Genomic DNA, 16,785 nt, shown 5'->3' on the forward strand with positions numbered 1-16,785 from the left:
CAAAACAGGAGCTTTTTTGTTGAGTTCCAGGGTCAGAGAAGCAGATGGAGGAAACAGAAAAACGGCCTGCCTCAGGGAGCGTGCTTGCTCCATCAATGTTTAACAAATGATCAGCCACTGCCATAAGGGGCAGAGAGTTTCATCCATGCTGATGATCATGCCATCACCACCCAAGTAGGGAGATTTGAAATGGTTGAACAGAAGCTCTCTGAAGGTTTGGGTTCTCTTATTGTCTATTACAGGCAAAACCAGCTCATTCCTAATCCATCTAAAACACCGACATGTGTTTTTCATCTTAAGAACAGACAAGCATCTCAAGCTCTGGGGATTACCTGGGAATGAATCCTACTGGGGCATTGCAGCACACCAAAATACCTGGGAGTCACTCTGGACCATGCTCTGACTTACAAAAAGCACTGCTTGAATATCAAGCAAAAAGTGGGTGCTAGAAATAATATCATACAAAAGCTGGCTGGCACAACCTGGGGATCACAACTAGACACAGTGAAGACATCTGCCCTTGCACTTTGCTACTCTGCTACTGAATACGCATGCCCAGTGTGGAATCCATCTCACCACATTAAAACAGTGGATGTGGCTCTTAATGAGACATGGCACATTATCACAGGATGTCTACGCCCCACACCGCTGGAGAAATGATACTGTTTAGCTGGTATTGCACCACCTGACATCCGCCGGGAAGTAGCAGCCAGTAATGAGAGGACCAAGACATTGATATCTCCAGCCCATCCTCTGTTCAGATATCAGCCAGCAAAGAAATGCTTTAAATTAAGAAATAGTTTCCTAAATCTGGCTACCAGTATTAAAAAAACTCTAAAATTACAACAGCAAAACAACAGAGAGGAAACAATCAGGGACCGCTAATCACCTCTCAACAAAAGATTGCCCCAGGCACTAACAAGCCACATCAAACAACTGCCAGGCCATCAAATGCTAATCAAGGTGGTCAGTTGAAACATTCACACCTAGCTCCAACAGACAAGAGTTCCTTGCCCCACCCTGGTCATTCCACAGATATATAAACCCATTTTCCTAGTTCCAACAGACCTCACTACCTCTCAGGATGCTTGCCATAATAATAATAATAATAATAATCATCATCATCATCATCATTATCATCATCATCATCATTTATTTATACCCCGCTACCATCTCCCCATGGGACTCGGTGTGGCTTACATGAGGCCGAGCCCACAATACAACAATACAAGCAATAACAATACAATACAAAGCAATTAAAATAAATCTCATAACACAAAAAACATAAACATTAAACAAAATACAGTGCACAATTAAAATCTATGGCTGGGCCAAATGTAATTAAAGTTTAAAAAAATAATGCTAGGCATGAACAAGATACAGGAGGTAGATGTTGGCGAAACGTCAGGAGAGAATGCCTCTAGAACATGGCCATGTATCCCGAAAAAACCTACAACAACCAAGTGATTCCGGCCATGAAAGCCTTTGATAATACAGTTTTCTAAGATCTACAGAGATACTTGCAGGGACCCCTCAGAAAGCAAGAGTCCAAAAGTGGCAGGCTAAAACATAGAACCTCAAGCCAGGGCTGATACTGAATGAGAGACTCCTCCCTGGGCACACAGAAAACTGAGCAACTTGGAAGGTGCTAAACAGAATGTGCTCTGGCACCACGGGATGCAGAGCCAACTTTAAGAAATGGGGCCACAAAATTGAGTTCACGACATTTGAGTGTGGAAAAGAGCAAACCAGAGACCACTTATTACAATGCAGTCTGAATCCTGCCCCATGCACCAGAGGCACTCCAAGTGGCCAGTTTTTGCTCAAAGGAAATTTAGTGTAATGCCAAGTTTTAACTTTGTTTGTGGTTTTTAATACATTATTAAAAACCCTTGCGCTGTGCTATTCTGCTGCTGAGTAGGCATGCCCAGTGTGGAACACATCTCACCATACTAAAACTGTGGATGTGGCTCTTAATGAGCCATGCCGCATTATCACGGGGTGTCTGCGCCCTACACCACTGGAGAAATTAACACTGCTTAGCTGGTATTGCACCACCTGACATCCGCCGGGAAGTAGCAGCCAATAGTGAAAGGACCAAGGCAGAGACATCTCCAGCTCATCCCCTGTTTGGGTATCAGCCAGCATGCCAACGACTTCAATCTAGACATAGTTTTCTAAGATCTACAGAGACACTCGCTGGAACATCTCAGCAAGCGAGAGTCCAAAAGTGGCAGGCTCAAACCCAGAACCTCAACCAATGGCTGATACCAAATGAGAGACTCCCTCCTGGGCACACAGAAGACTGGGCGACTTGGAAGGCATTGAACAGACTGCGCTCTGGCACCACGAGATGCAGAGCCAACCTTCAGAAATGGGGCTACAAAGTAGAATCCTCGACATGCGAGTGTGGAGAAGAGCAAACCACTGACCACCTGCTGCAATGCAACCTGAGCCCCGTCACATGCACGGTGGAGGACCTTCTTGCAGCAACACCGGAAGCACTCCAAGTGGCCAGATACTGGTCAAAGGACATTTAACCAGCTACCAAACTCACAAGTTGTGTATTTTTCTGTTTGTTTGCTTTGTTCTGTTAGAAATGTAATATAATGGACTGGTTGCTCTGACACGACAAACAAACAAATAAATAAATACATACATTATAACTGTATTTTCAATTTGCTTCTGACACGATAAATAAGTACATTTATTCCGAGGTCATTAATTGCTACCCAGCCATGCCCAACCATGAATGAGATCAACAGTGAGGACATTGATTGGTGCCTTTACCACTGAAAGTCAAAATAATACCAGCGCTGGTGAAAACGCTTGCTTGTGAGTCAGAACGAGGCGCCCAAAGGTGAGCTCAGTGGTGAAAGGGAAGTCCAACTGGCCCTGTTCAAGGAGGGTTCAGATGACTAACCGGTTGCTAGAGGAAGGGATGTTAATGAGCAATGCTGCATTTTTAAATTGTGGTATGTATCATACTTTTAAAACCATTTCAACTAATTCTGTATGAATATTGAAAGTGGCTTAACTGTTTTCATTTGGATTTGCTTTTAATTATGTTGTGATCTGATTTTGCTCTCAGTCCAGAGGGAAAGGTAGAATCAAATCAAATCTTTAATATTTTACAGCTGAAGGCACTAATCTGCAAAACTTCATTTTGCAGGTCAAATCCCAATTCAGCAGATGGAGAAAGGTCCATCAATCCCTATTCTCCCAGCCGGATCACACCTTCCGCACCTTTAACAGGGCTATTATATTATATTATATTATATTATATATTTACTCATTTAGGGTATTTCTATCCCAGCTTTCTCCACAACATGGATCCAAGACAGCGTACAGCATATAAAGTCCATCAAACAGAAATACATACAAAGGTAAAACCATAATAAAGCATCAATCAATAAAATCCATAAAATAAGATAAAAGCAATAAGATCTATTATGGGTCAATTCTACGTGAATGATAGATAATCTATATAAATAAAAATGTAATGTTTGTTTGCGGGGTTTACATAACTCAAAAGTCACTGGAGGAATTGACACCAAATTTCGCCGCAAGACACCTACTAACCCAAGGAATGACCATCACTAAAAAAAAATATGATTTTGTTATTTGGGATTTGTAGTCCTGGGATTTGTAGTTAACCTACAATCAAAGAATATTCTAAACTCCACCAAGGATGGAATTGAACATATGTGGCACACAGGACTCCCATGACCAACAGAAAACACTAGAAGGGTTTGGTGGGCATTGACCTTGAGTTTGGGAATTGTAGTTCACCTACATCCAGAGAGCACTGTGGACTCAAACAATGATGGATCTGGACCAAACTTGGCACAAATATTCAATATGCCCAAATGTGAACACAGATGGGGTTTGGGGGAAATAGACCTTGAAAATTGGGAGTTGTAGTTGCCTACAATCGAAGAGCATTCTGAACCTCACCAACGACAGAATTTGGGGAAACTTCCCACACAGAACCCCCATGACCAACAGAAAATACTTAAGGCCATCCAGTCCAACTCCCTTCACCAGGACAAGAAAACATAATCAAAGCCCTCCTGATAAAGAGCCATCCAGCCATAGATAGATAGATATATAGATAGATAGATAAATATGAATCACACACATAGATATAATATCATAGATTTGAAAGGGACCCCTAAAGAAGAACAATTATATGTTGCATGTTCCAGAGTAGGCAAACCAGACACTCTCCACATCTACACTGACAAAGAAAAGCAAGAAATACTGTTTACCCACAAGCATAAAGAAATTACATATATTAGAAACCAACACTTTCTAATTACTTTATTTTCCAGATCACCAGACTGGGCCACAGCAACGCGTGGCAGGGGACAGCTAGTAATTATAACAAATATTTACACGTAAATTACTAATCGGCTAACAAAAGAAAATAATTTTAAGAGATGTATATAGTTGGCGGTTTGGATTAGTTAATTGATAAAATAAGGAGAAGGAATACTAGGCAGAGTTGGAAGAGAAGAAAAGAAGGGACAATATAAGAAGATAAAAGAAATCAATGCGCATCCTGAAGGATAATCTATTATTATTATTATTATTATTATTATTATTATTATCATTATTGTTATCATTATGGAGCTCCCGGTGGTGCAGTGGGTTAAACCCCTGTGCCGGCAAGACTGACAGGTCGCAGGTTCGAATTTGGGGAGAGGCGGATGAGCTCCCTCTATCAGCTCCAGCTCCTCATGCGGGGACATGAGAGAAGCCTCCCACAAGGATGATAAAAACATCAAATCATCCGTGAGTCCCCTGGGCAACGTCCTTGCAGACGGCCAATTCTCTCACACCAGAAGTGACTTGCAGTTTCTCAGGTCGCTCCTGACACGACAAAAAAAAGTATCATTACTATTTATACCCTACTTTATCCCCTGGTGGTGCAGTGGGTTAAACTGCTGAGCTGCTAAACTTACTGACCAAAAGGTTGGCGGTTCGAATCCAGGGAGCAGGGTGAGCTCCTGTTGTTAGGTCCAGCTTCTGCCAACATAGCAGTTCGAAAACAAGCAAATATGAGTAGATCAATAGGTACCGCATGTGCGGGAAGGTAACAGTACTCCATGCAGGCATTCTAGCCACATGACCTTGGAGGTGTCTACGGACAACACTTGCTCGTCGGCTTAGAGATGGAGATGAGCACCACCATCCAGAGTCGGACATGACTACACTCAATGTCAGGGGAAAACCTTTACCTTTTTTACTTTATCTCTCCCAAAGGGGAAATCGAAGCAGCTTAACATAAAAACAAATGGGCAGCTGGAGCTGACAGAGGGAGCTCATCTGCGTTCTCCACAGATTCAAACCTCTAACCTGTTGGTCTTCAGTCCTGCTGGCACAAGGGTTTAACCCATTGCGCCATTGGGGGTTCACCGGGGGATTCTGCTGCATGCCCCCCCATTATTTGTAAAGAAGGCTGTAAATCTTCACTTTATCAATTAAAATACATAAAATATATCTGCTAAGTAACTTAAGGTTTTCTCTCTCTTAGGTAAAAAAAATGAAGCCATTATGGGTAAGCAGCCAGTTTTAGCTGATCGTGTTCGCCCCAACTTAAATGCTAACTTACTTGTTACTTGTTAAGTGCATGGAGGATTGGGAAATGTTGGCTGGATGGAGCCTTTCAAAACAAATGCCAACTGTAACATCAGGCAGTGGGCAACTGGAAATATTTACTTACATAAAAGACCATGCATCTCTTGGGAGGAATGAAATATAAGTCAGCTTCTTCAGCCAAAGAGTCTGGGGGAGGCATGGCTGCCTTAGGAAGACCCCTCTATTCGTACCAAACTTTATGAAACTGCAAAGGCTTATGGAGAAGCCGATATCCAAGGTTCACACCCTATTATAGGCATAAGCAAACTTTCTAACTTGGGGGCTGCATGGTGGGCCGGAGCGGGATGGGTGGACTGGGAGGGAGGGGGTTCTCCCGAAGCCCCCTCCCTGCCCTTCCCTTCCTCTTCTCTTTTGGAGGCAGAAAGTGAAGGAAAGTCGGGAAATGTTTGGATCCCAACAGGGTTGGCCTTGGTCAGAATGAGATGGTGGACGGGAGAGAAAAAGTTTATCCATCAGACCCCCATATTGCCTACTCCTGATGTAGAATCCGAGAGCTGGAAGAGACCCTGAAGGGCCATCCAGTCCAACCCCGTGCCATGCAGGAAGGCACAGTCCAAGCATTCCCAATAGACAACCTCTGTGGAAAAGACTCCAGAGAAGGAGACTCCACCACACTCTCAGGCAGCTTATGCCACTCTCGTCTTCCTAATCTTTTCTGTCAAAACTTGAGTCATGGTACTCATGTTCTCTCTCTACCTTCTCTTCTCCCAGCAAAACTTCCCCAGGAGGAAAGGAGGAAGGAAAAAGAGAAGGAAGGAAGGGTGGAAGGGTAGAAGGGTGGAAGGGAATAGAGGGAGGGAGGAAAGAGAGAAGGAAGGAAAGACAAAAGGGAAGGAAGGCAGGCAGGGAGGAAGGGTGGAAGGAAAGAAGGAAGGAAGGAAGGAAGGGAGGGAGGGAGGGAGGGAGGGAGGACAGAAGGAAGGATAGAAGGAAATAGAGGGAGGGATGAAAGAGAGAAGGAAGGAAAGACAAAGTGAAAGGAAGGGAGGAAGGGTGGAAGGAGGAAGAGAAGGATGGCAGGCAGGCGGGCAGGAAGGGAGGAAGGGTGGAAGGAAGGGAGGGAGGGCGGAAGGAAGAGAGGAAGGGTAGAAGGGCGAAGGCTGATCTGGCCGGGGTGGTCCATGCCTTGGTCACCTCTAGATTGGACTACTGCAATGCGCTCTACGTAGGGCTGCCCTTGAAAACGGCTCGGAAACTCCAACTGGTCCAGCGGGCAGCAGCCAGGATGTTAACCGGGGCTCATTACAGAGAGAGGTCAACCCTCCTGTTTAAGGAGCTCCACTGGCTGCCGTTTATTTTCCGAGCCCAATTTAAGGTGCAGGTGCTTACCTGCAAAGCCCTGAACGGTTTGGGACCACCCTACCTGCATGACCGCATCTCCATTTATGAACCCACACGTTCACTCCGGTCATCTGGAGAGGCCCTGCTCGTGATCCCGCCCACGTCGCAAGCGCGCTTGGTGGGGACTCGAGACAGGGCCTTTTCTGTGGTGGCCCCCTGACTTTGGAACGCCTTCCCAAAAGACCTTAGAGAGGCCCCTTCGCTGGCAGTCTTCAGAAAGAACTTGAAGACCTGGCTGTTCTGATGTGCCTTTTCAGATTAGGAACCCCCAATACTAAGTCCTAGAAGCACTTTAGTAGAACCAAGATCACTGCACACTGCACTTGTTTTACAATCCTACATTCCTCCTGCCACATCAGCACTTTTAATCCTGTACCCACTACTCTGGCCAGCCCAGTTTTAATAGTGTCTTGTTGTATTGTTACTGTTTTTGTTCTCTGCTTAACTGTTTTTAATTTGCTTTAGGTATTGTATTGTTGTATTGTGTTTTGGGGCTTCGGCCTGTGTAAGCTGCATCGAATCCTTCGGGAGATGCTAGCGGGGTACAAATAAAGTTATAATAATAATAATAAAGAGGGAGGGATGAAAGAGAGAAGGAAGGAAAGACAACAGGGAAGGAAGGGAGGGAGGAAGAGTGGAAGGAGGAGAGAAGGATGGAAGGGAGGGTGGAAGGGAATAGAGGGAGGGAGGAAAGAGAAAAGGAAAGTCAAAAGGGAAGGGAGGCAGGAAGGAAGGGAGGGAAGGAGAAAGAGGGAGAGAAGGAAAGGGAGAGGAGAGAGGGAATGAAGGACAAAACAATGGAAAGGAAGGAGGGAGAAATAGGGAGGTATCTAAGAAAGGGAGGGAAGGAGGAAGGAAAGAGAGAAAGAAGGAAAGATTAGATAGTGAGAGGGAGGAGAGCCTGAGAAAAGACCCCAAGGGGCCACATCTAGCTCCCGGGCCTGGGTTTGCCCATACCTGCCTTATTAGAACCAGAGCTTAGGGGGGGAAAAAAACATTTTCGGACTAGAGTGGACATGGTAGTTAGGGGATTGTGGGAGCTGCAATCCAAAACAAACTTTCTCAAGGCCAGATGTAGAGATAGGCAAATCCCAATTAAGATCTTATGGGCATGGAAAGCTGAAAAATGATCAGACTCCTTCCAGTACTGTCACCTTCGCCCCCAATTGGCCCTAAATACATTTTGCATGTCCTTTCAAACAGCTCCAGCTCCCCCGCCCTTTGCCTTGGCACCAAAAGCTTTCCATTGCAGGCCCCAGCCACTCAGCATAGCATCCCCCCCTCTCTGTTGGCTTCAGGAGGGCTCCACACCGCAGAGGCAGAAAGCCCTGGCAGGAAGTGACCTCACTTCTTTGGCAGGCTCTGCTGCGTTGCACCTACAAGAGCCATCTGTGCGGTTTCTCTCTCCCCCGGCTTCCCCCTGACACCACCATTTGCAAGGGCCTTTCTCCTGCTACCCTAGCTGCCGGCTTGGATGCTTTCGAGCTGCTTTTGATTCGTTTTTGAGATGTTCTTTCCCTGGTGTGCATTTCCTCCCCCACCCCCCTCTCCCCATGCCTGGTCTGCTCCCAGACTTCCTGAGACTGTCCAGCAAGGCTTAGGAGGAAAGGATCCAGTGTCTGCAGCAGACCTGGCTTTGCTCCTGGCTTTCCTTCCTTGCACTCCCGGCCTGTTCCTGTGAGAAGGCTTCTCCCTCCTCCCCCAATGAAGTTTCCAAGCAATTCTTGGCCAGATGTGGAGTGAGAAGGGTCAGGGAAGCAGCAGCAGCACACAGCAGGGATCCAGAGAGCCCCCAGGAGCAGCAGAGAAGGAGGGAGCAGGCCTTTCTCTCTTCTCTCCACTTTCTACATTCCCTCCTTTCTGTCAAACGGGGCTAAAGGCAACAGGATGGAACCACTGCCTTCCATAACAATTGCAAAGCAAGCCTCTGGTTGGACACCCTTTGTTTGCCTTCATAGAAAGTTAGCTGCTAGTCACTGCACCAGCCAGGCAAGAAGTACTGGGACTGTGGCACAGCTGGCTGGGAGTTAGCTACACTAAGATCACTCCTGTTTAGGGAACTCCACTGGCTGCCGTTTATATTCCGAGCCCAATTTAAGGTGCAGGTGCTTACCTACAAACCCCTGAACGGTTTGGGACCAGCCTACCTGCGTGACCGCATTTCCATCTACGAACCCACGTGTTCTCTTCGGTCATCTGGAGAGGCCCTGTTCGTGATCCCACCGGCGTCGCAAGTGCGTTTGGTGGGGACGCGGGACAGGGCCTTTTCCGTGGTGGCCCCCCGACTCTGGAACACCCTCCCCAAAGACCTTAGACAGGCCCCTTCATTGGCTATCTTCAGAAAGAACTTAAAAACCTGGCTTTTCCTATGTGCCTTCCCAGATTAGGAAATCTCCATTACCGAGTCCCACAAACACTTTACCAGAACCAATAATTGCTGCACACCGCACATCGCACTTGCCCTAGAAACCCTTTATACACCTCCTGTCAAATCAGCACTTTTAATCCTTGTACCCACCTCTTGGCCCGGCCCAGTTTTATTGTGTTTTAATGTACTGTGCCTGTTGTTTACTTTGCTTTATTTTGTTTTAATTGTTTGATTTGCTTGATTGTATTGTTATGTTGTGTTGTGGAGGCCTCGGCCTGTGTAAGCCGCATCAAATCCTTTGGGTGATGCTAGCGGGGTACAAATAAAGTTTAATAATAATAATAATACTGACCAAAAGGTCATGAGTTCGAAGCCAGCCCGGGTCGGAGTGAGCTTCCGACCAATTTTGTTTAGCTTGCTGTTAACCTTTGCATACCAAAAGACAGTTGCATTTGTCAAGCAGGAAATTTAGGTACTGCTTATGCAAGGAGGCAAATTTAACTAATTTACGAGACCATAAAAATCTCCAGCAAGCATGCAAAGAATGAGGAAGTACTTCATCAGCGTCACAAATGGTCGGCGAAGGGACAGCTCCCCTGGTGGCCAGAATACCCTCAAGAAAAGCTGGAATGTTAAATTGCCTCTGTGTCTGTCTATATATGTTGTGTGTCTATGGCACTGAATGTTTGCCATGTATATGTACATTGTTATCCACCTTGAGTCCCCTGCGAGGTGAGAAGGCCAGAATATAAATACTGTAAGTAAATAAATAAATACTCTGCTGCTAAGTACGCATGCCCAATGTGGAACACATCTCACCATGCTAAAAATGCACACACGTAGCTCTGAATGAGACATGCTGCATTATCACAGGGTGTTTGCGCCCTATACCACTGGAGAAATTACACTGTTTAGTTGGTGTTACACCACCTGACATCTGCCAGGAAGTAGTAGCCAATAGTGAAAGGACCACGGCAGTGACATCTCCGGCCCATCCCCTGTTCAGATATCAGCCAGCACGCCAATGCTTTAAATCAAGAAATAGTTTTCTAAGATCTACAGAGATACTTGCAGGAACACCTCAGCAAGCGAGAGTCCAAAAGTGTCAGACTACTTTTGTCCAAAAGTGGTCCACGCTCTGGTTACATCCCAAATAGACTACTGCAACACACTCTACGTGGGGTTGCCTCCAAAGACTGTTCGGAAGCTCCAACGAGTCCAACGCTTGGCAGTCAGGTTGCTCACGGGAGCGGGATATAGGAAGCGCACAACCCCTCCTGTTACACCAGCTCCACTGGCTGCCAATTAGCTTCCGAGCACTATTCAAAGTGCTGGTTTTAACCTACAAAACCCTACACAGCTCGGGCCTGGTTTATCCGTCCAAATGTATCTTCCTCTATAAAACATCAAGGTCCTTTAAGATTTTCTGGAGAGGCCCTGCTCTTGGTCCCACCATCTTCACAGGCGCGTTTGGTGGGGGTCCCCAGCTATGGAACTCTCTCCTCGGTGAGTTTAGGTCTGCCCCCTCTCTCCTGTCATTCAGGAAGCAGCTAAAATCCTGACTTTGCAGATTGACGGATGATTTGACTAAGAGTTATTTGGCCACAGCACTTTGGACTGAACTGGATGTTGTTTTTAATGTGATTAATTGTTTTTATATGTATTTTAGAACATATTTATTGTATGTTGTTTTATGACATTATTTATCGTATAGCATTGAATTTGGCTGTTAGCTGTTCTGAGTCCCTCTACGGAGGTAGAGAAGAACGGGACACAAAAGTTCTAAATAAATAAGTAAATAAAACCCGGATCCTCAACCTGTGTCTGATACCAAATGAGAAACTCTCTCCTGGGCATACAGAAAACTGGGCGACTTGGAAGGAGCTGAACAGACTGCTCTGGCGTCACGAGATGCAGAGCCAACCTTAAGAAATGGGGCCAAAAAGTGGAGTCCACAACACATGAGTGTGGAGAAGAGCAAATCCCACACTACCTACTACAATGCAACCTGAGCCCTGCTGCATGCACAATGGAGGACCTTCTTATAACAACACCAGAGGCACGCCAAGTGGCCAGCTACTGCTCAAAGGACATTTAAGTTTTTAAAACTTCGTGTGTTTTCTTTTAATATACATTATGGCTGTATCCTCAGATAAATAAATAAATAAATAAATAATATGATAAATACTTAAAATAATACCCACAAGAGAGGTTGGGCTTCCAGAAAGGACAGCACAGGGATCCAGAGTCCTCAATTAGCAGAAGTATAGCTTATGCAACTGAACAATATGAATATGCACACACACAGGCACACGCTTCTTCCACTCATCAAATTCTGCTTTACTCTATGCAGAATTTCAATCATCATGCAAAGCAACAGGTGATTTGCAGGTGTGCGTGCACACACACCACTTGTTATGAGAACAGTACACACTGTGCCTCATTGCTTGGGATCAGTATTGACAAAGACCTTAGTTGGTCACAAGCTAAAAGTGTTGCTCCTCCGGTGTCTTCCCCCACCTCCCATTTACAATTTAATTTGATAGATAGCAATTGGCTCAAAGACACACAATATGGTTTATGGCTAAGTAGTGGTTAGGAGCCCCCGGTGGTGAAGTGGGTTAAACTGGGACTGTGGCGCAGCTGCTGGGAGTCAGCTGCATTAAGATCACTACTGACCAAAAGGTCATGAGTTCGAAGCCAGCCTGGGTCGGAGTGAGCTTCTGACCAAATCTGTGTAGCTTGTTGTCGACCTTTTCAGCCCGAAAGACAGTTGCATCTGTCAAGTAGGAGATTTAGGTACCACTTTGTGGGGAGGCTAATTTAACTAATTTACGAAGCCATAAAAATCTCCAGCAAGCATGCAGGAAATGAAGAAGTACTTCATTGATGTTGTGGATGGACGGTGAAGTGACAGCTCCCCTTGGGGCCAGAAACAGTTGGAATGTTAAATAGCCTCTGACTGTCTGTCTATATATGTTGTGGGTCTATGGCATTGATTGTTTGCCATGTATATGTACACTGTAATCCGCCATAAACATCTCCAGCAAGCATGCAGGGAATGAAGAAGTACTTCATCGATGTCGTGGATGGACGGTGAAGCGACAGCTCCCTTGCTGGCCAGAAACAGTTGGAATGTTAAATAGCCTCTGACTGTCTGTCTATCTATGTTGTGTGTCTATGGCATTGATTGTTTGCCATGTATATGTACATTGTAATCCGCCATAAACATCTCCAGCAAGCATGCAGGGAATGAAGTACTTCATTGATGTCATGGATGGACGGTGAAGCGACAGCTCCCTTGCTGGCCAGAAACAGTTGGGATGTTAAATAGCCTCTGACTGTCTGTCTATATATGTTGTGGGTCTATGGCATTGATTGTTTGCCATGTATATGTACATTGTAATCCGCCATAAACATCTCCAGCAAGCATGTAGGGAATGAAGACGTACTTCATCGATGTCGTGGATGGACGGTAAAGCGACAGCTCCCCTTGTGGCCAGAAAAAGTTGGAATGTTAAATAGCCTCTGACTGCCTGTCTATATATGTTGTGTGTCTATGGCATTGATTGTTTGCCATGTATATGTACATTGTAATCCGCCCTGAGTCCCCTGCGGGGTGAGAAGTAGTAGCCAATACTGAAAGGACCATAGCAGTGACATCTCCGGCCCATCAAATTATTTACAGTATTTAAATACTGTAAACAAATAAATAAATAAACCGCTGAGCTGCTGAGCTTATTGACCGAAAGGTCGAAGGTTCGAATCTGCGGAGTGGCGTGAGCTTCCGCTGTCAGCTCCAGCTTCTGCCAACCCAGCATTTCGAAAACATGCAAATGTGAGATCAATAGGTACCATTCCGGCAGGAAGGTAACAGCACTCAATGCAGTCATGCTGGCCATGTGACCTTGGAGGTGTCTACGGACAACACCGGCTCTTCAGCTTAGAAATGGAGATGAGCAGCAAATCCCAGAGTCGGACACCACTGGATTTAATGTCTGGGGAAAATCTTTATCTTAGTGATTTGAACTGAAGTCCCTCTCATCTCTATCTGGTGGGAATCATGCAACTTGCATGTTGTGTGTGTGTATGGAATCTAGTAATTCCCCTGGTACCACTCCCCTTCATCCTGAAAACCTTCCACTTCCAAAGCCTTATTTTCAAGCTGAAACAAGCCCACTTGAAATCAAGATTTTTCTCCCACTTCAAAACCAGAAAGGCCCAAACAGTCCAAAGGGTTGTTGTGAGTTTTCCGGCTGTATGGCCATATTCCAGAAGCATTCTATCCTGATATTTCACCTGCATCTATGGCAGGCATCCTCAGAGGTTGTGAGGTCGGTTGGAAACTAGAACCTGAGCATTCCACAAAGATATAAATCCCTTTTTTTCTAGTTTCCGCCAGACCTCACAATTTCTGAGGATGCCTGCCATAGATGTGGGAGAAACGTCAGGAGAGAATGCTTCTGGGACATGGTCATACAGCCTGGAAAAATCATAGCAACCCAGTCCAAAGGGTATCCAGGAGTGATAGGATAACAAACACAGTCCCCAGAATGACTACTGTAATTAAGTTTCTAGCACCAAAAGAGAAAGAAAAATCAGATGATGTGGCCTTGTGGATTTGGGAGCATGCTCATCCTTGCTACAACCCAATGCAGCAAAATATCACTTCTAAAATGTTTCTGGCTGTTTAAAAAATGGAAACAATCACATTTGTTCCCAGAACTGAGTAACTTAAGTTTTGAGGACTACCATCCCCAAATCCCATTAGTCGGCATTGCCCAACACCTCAGTTGGCTGCAGGATTATTGGAGTTGAAGATCAGTAGTGTAAATTCTCTGATCTCTGGTGACTTATTTTGAGCCCTAGGTGAAGGCAAGCCAAGAAAATCTTTATATATAAAATCTAAGCCTGTGTACGTTTGTGCCTGCAAAACTCAAAAAGTAGTTGGTCGATAGGCTTGACATTTTGGCACAACGTTGCATTTCAATACACACGTTTTTTTATAGTAAAATATAATTATGACACAACGTTGCATTCAAATACACACGTGTATTAAGAGTAAAACTAGCAGTCCGAGAATAGACAAAGTGGAATCTGTGATGCCCAAAGCAACCACTCACACCCTAGCTTTCGTTTTACCTCAGCAGTATAAGAAATGAAAACTGAGCTCTAGCAACCAATCGCTGTGCAGTTTTCCTTTTACCTCAGCAGTAGAAGAAATAACAACCAATCATAGTGCAGCTTTCCTTTTACCTCAGCAGTAGAAGAAATAACAACCTTCTTTTTTTGTCGTGTCAGGAGCGACATGAGAAACTGCAAATCGCTTCTGGTGTGAGAGAATTGGCCGTCTGCAAGGACGTTGCCCAGGGGACGCCCGGATGATTTGATGTTTTATCATTCTCATGAGGAGCTGGAGCTGATAGAGAGAGCTCATCTGCCTCTCCTCGGATTCGAACCTGCGACCTGTTGGTCTTCAGTCCTGCCGGCACAGGGGTTTAACCCACTACGCCACCAATCATAATGCAGCTTTCCTTTTACCTCAGCAGTATAAGAAATACCAACCAAAAACAGTGCAGCTGTCATTCCACCTCAGCAGTATAAGAAATGAAAGCAGAGCTGTGATTGGTTGCTATAGGCACACCACTCATTCCGTCAGACATAGCGTTTGTATACTAACGACTTCAATTTCCAGTACGTCTTGTGTTTGCTATGAACTTTCCCTGAAGTTCAAAATAAACCTATTGAAAAGGCAGCTTCCAAGAGAAACAATTTAGGCCCTTATCTTTTATTTTGGTCAAAAAAAGGGCAGTCAGGGGACAAGGAGTGATTACTAGGGCTGGGCGGTTTCGTTTCGTTAATTCATAATTCGTTAATAATTCGTTAATTTTGTTGATTACGAAGCGATAACGAACCATTCTGGAGCATTTTTTTTAAAAAAACGAATTTTTAAACACGTTTTGCAAATGCTTCGTATTTCGTTATTGTATTCGTTTCGTTATTGTTCTGAGGTCGTTTTGTTATTATTTCCGCATGTCTGGGGCAAGCTTTTTGTTTAATTAGTGAAAAAAATATATAATATCACACCAACAGTCAACAACAGAGGGAGAGGGAAGCTTCAGAAGTTTTTGGAGGTTTTTTAGTGTATTTCGCGGTCGCGTCCGCCATTAACGAATCGATTCGTTATTGTTTCGGAAATCGATTCGTTAATGTTTTGTCATTTTTTTCACATTTACGAAATTTCATAAATATCGAACTTTTTAAAAGGAAAATTTTGTAATTATTTTAAATAACGAAATGCAAAACCCCCCAAAAAACGAATCGATTTTAGAAACAAATTTTTCCGTTGTTACCCAGGCCTAGTGATTACACTTGGCCAGTGGCTGACCAAAAGTGGAGGATAAGGTACCTACTCTCAAAAGTTTCTTATTTATTTATTGTATTTATTTACTTTATTTGTATACCGCTCTTCTCAGCCCTTAGGCGACTCAGAGCGGTTAACAACAAACAGCAGCAACAATTCAATGCTAGCATCATACAAACCATTTAAAACAATTAACACAATAATACACTAAGCAATTAACATCAATAAACATCAATAAACTCATTAGCATCTCATAACTAAAATCATAATCCAAGCACGTCATCCGTCGTTCCGATTTCCTATAATTCATTATCATTCATTGCACTGCCTATTCAAACGCCTGTTCAAATAACCAGGTTTTCACTTTCTTCTGAAATGCCATTAATGAGGGAGCCGATCTAATGTCTGTGGGGAGGGCGTTCCACAGCCGAGGGGCCACCACTGAGAAGGCCCTGTCCCTCGTCCCCGCCAGCCGTGCCTGAGTTGCAGGTGGGATCGAGAGCAGGGCCTCCCCAGAAGATCTTAAAGTCCTAGTGCAGTGGTTCTCAACCTTCCTAATGCCGTGACCCCTTAATACAATCCCTCATGTGGTGGTGACCCCCAACCATAACATTGTTTTCGTTGCTACTTCATAACAGTCATTTTCCTACTGTTATAAATCATAATGTAAATATCTGATATGCAGGATGCATTTTCATTCACTGGACCAAACTGGGCACAAATACCCAATATGCCCAAATGTGAATGGTAGTGGGGTTGGGAGAGGACTGATTTTGTAATTTGGGAGTTGTAGTTGCTGGGATTTATAGTTCACTTATAATCAAAGAGCATTCTGCACTCCACCAGCGATGGATTTGAACCAAACCTGGCTCCCATGACCAATGGAAAACACTGGAAGGGTAAGATGGGCATTGACCTTGAGTTTGGGAGTTGTAGTTCACCTATATCCAGAGAGCACTGTGGACTCATGCAATGGTGGATCTGGACCAAACTTGGCACAAATACGCAATATGCCCAAATGTGAACACTGGTGGAGTTTGGGGAGAAT

The 16,785-nt window shown here is 44.7% G+C and overlaps 1 protein-coding gene across 2 annotated transcripts in view; it reads right to left on the minus strand.

Moving 5' to 3' along the window:
* Positions 1-16,785, minus strand: part of AHDC1 (AT-hook DNA binding motif containing 1) — a 366,391-nt gene that overhangs the window by 77,030 nt on the left and 272,576 nt on the right. The gene's annotated exons all lie outside the window — the stretch shown is intronic.

Source organism: Anolis sagrei, chromosome X (assembly GCF_037176765.1).
Source record: "Anolis sagrei isolate rAnoSag1 chromosome X, rAnoSag1.mat, whole genome shotgun sequence".
Lineage (NCBI taxonomy): Eukaryota > Metazoa > Chordata > Lepidosauria > Squamata > Dactyloidae > Anolis > Anolis sagrei.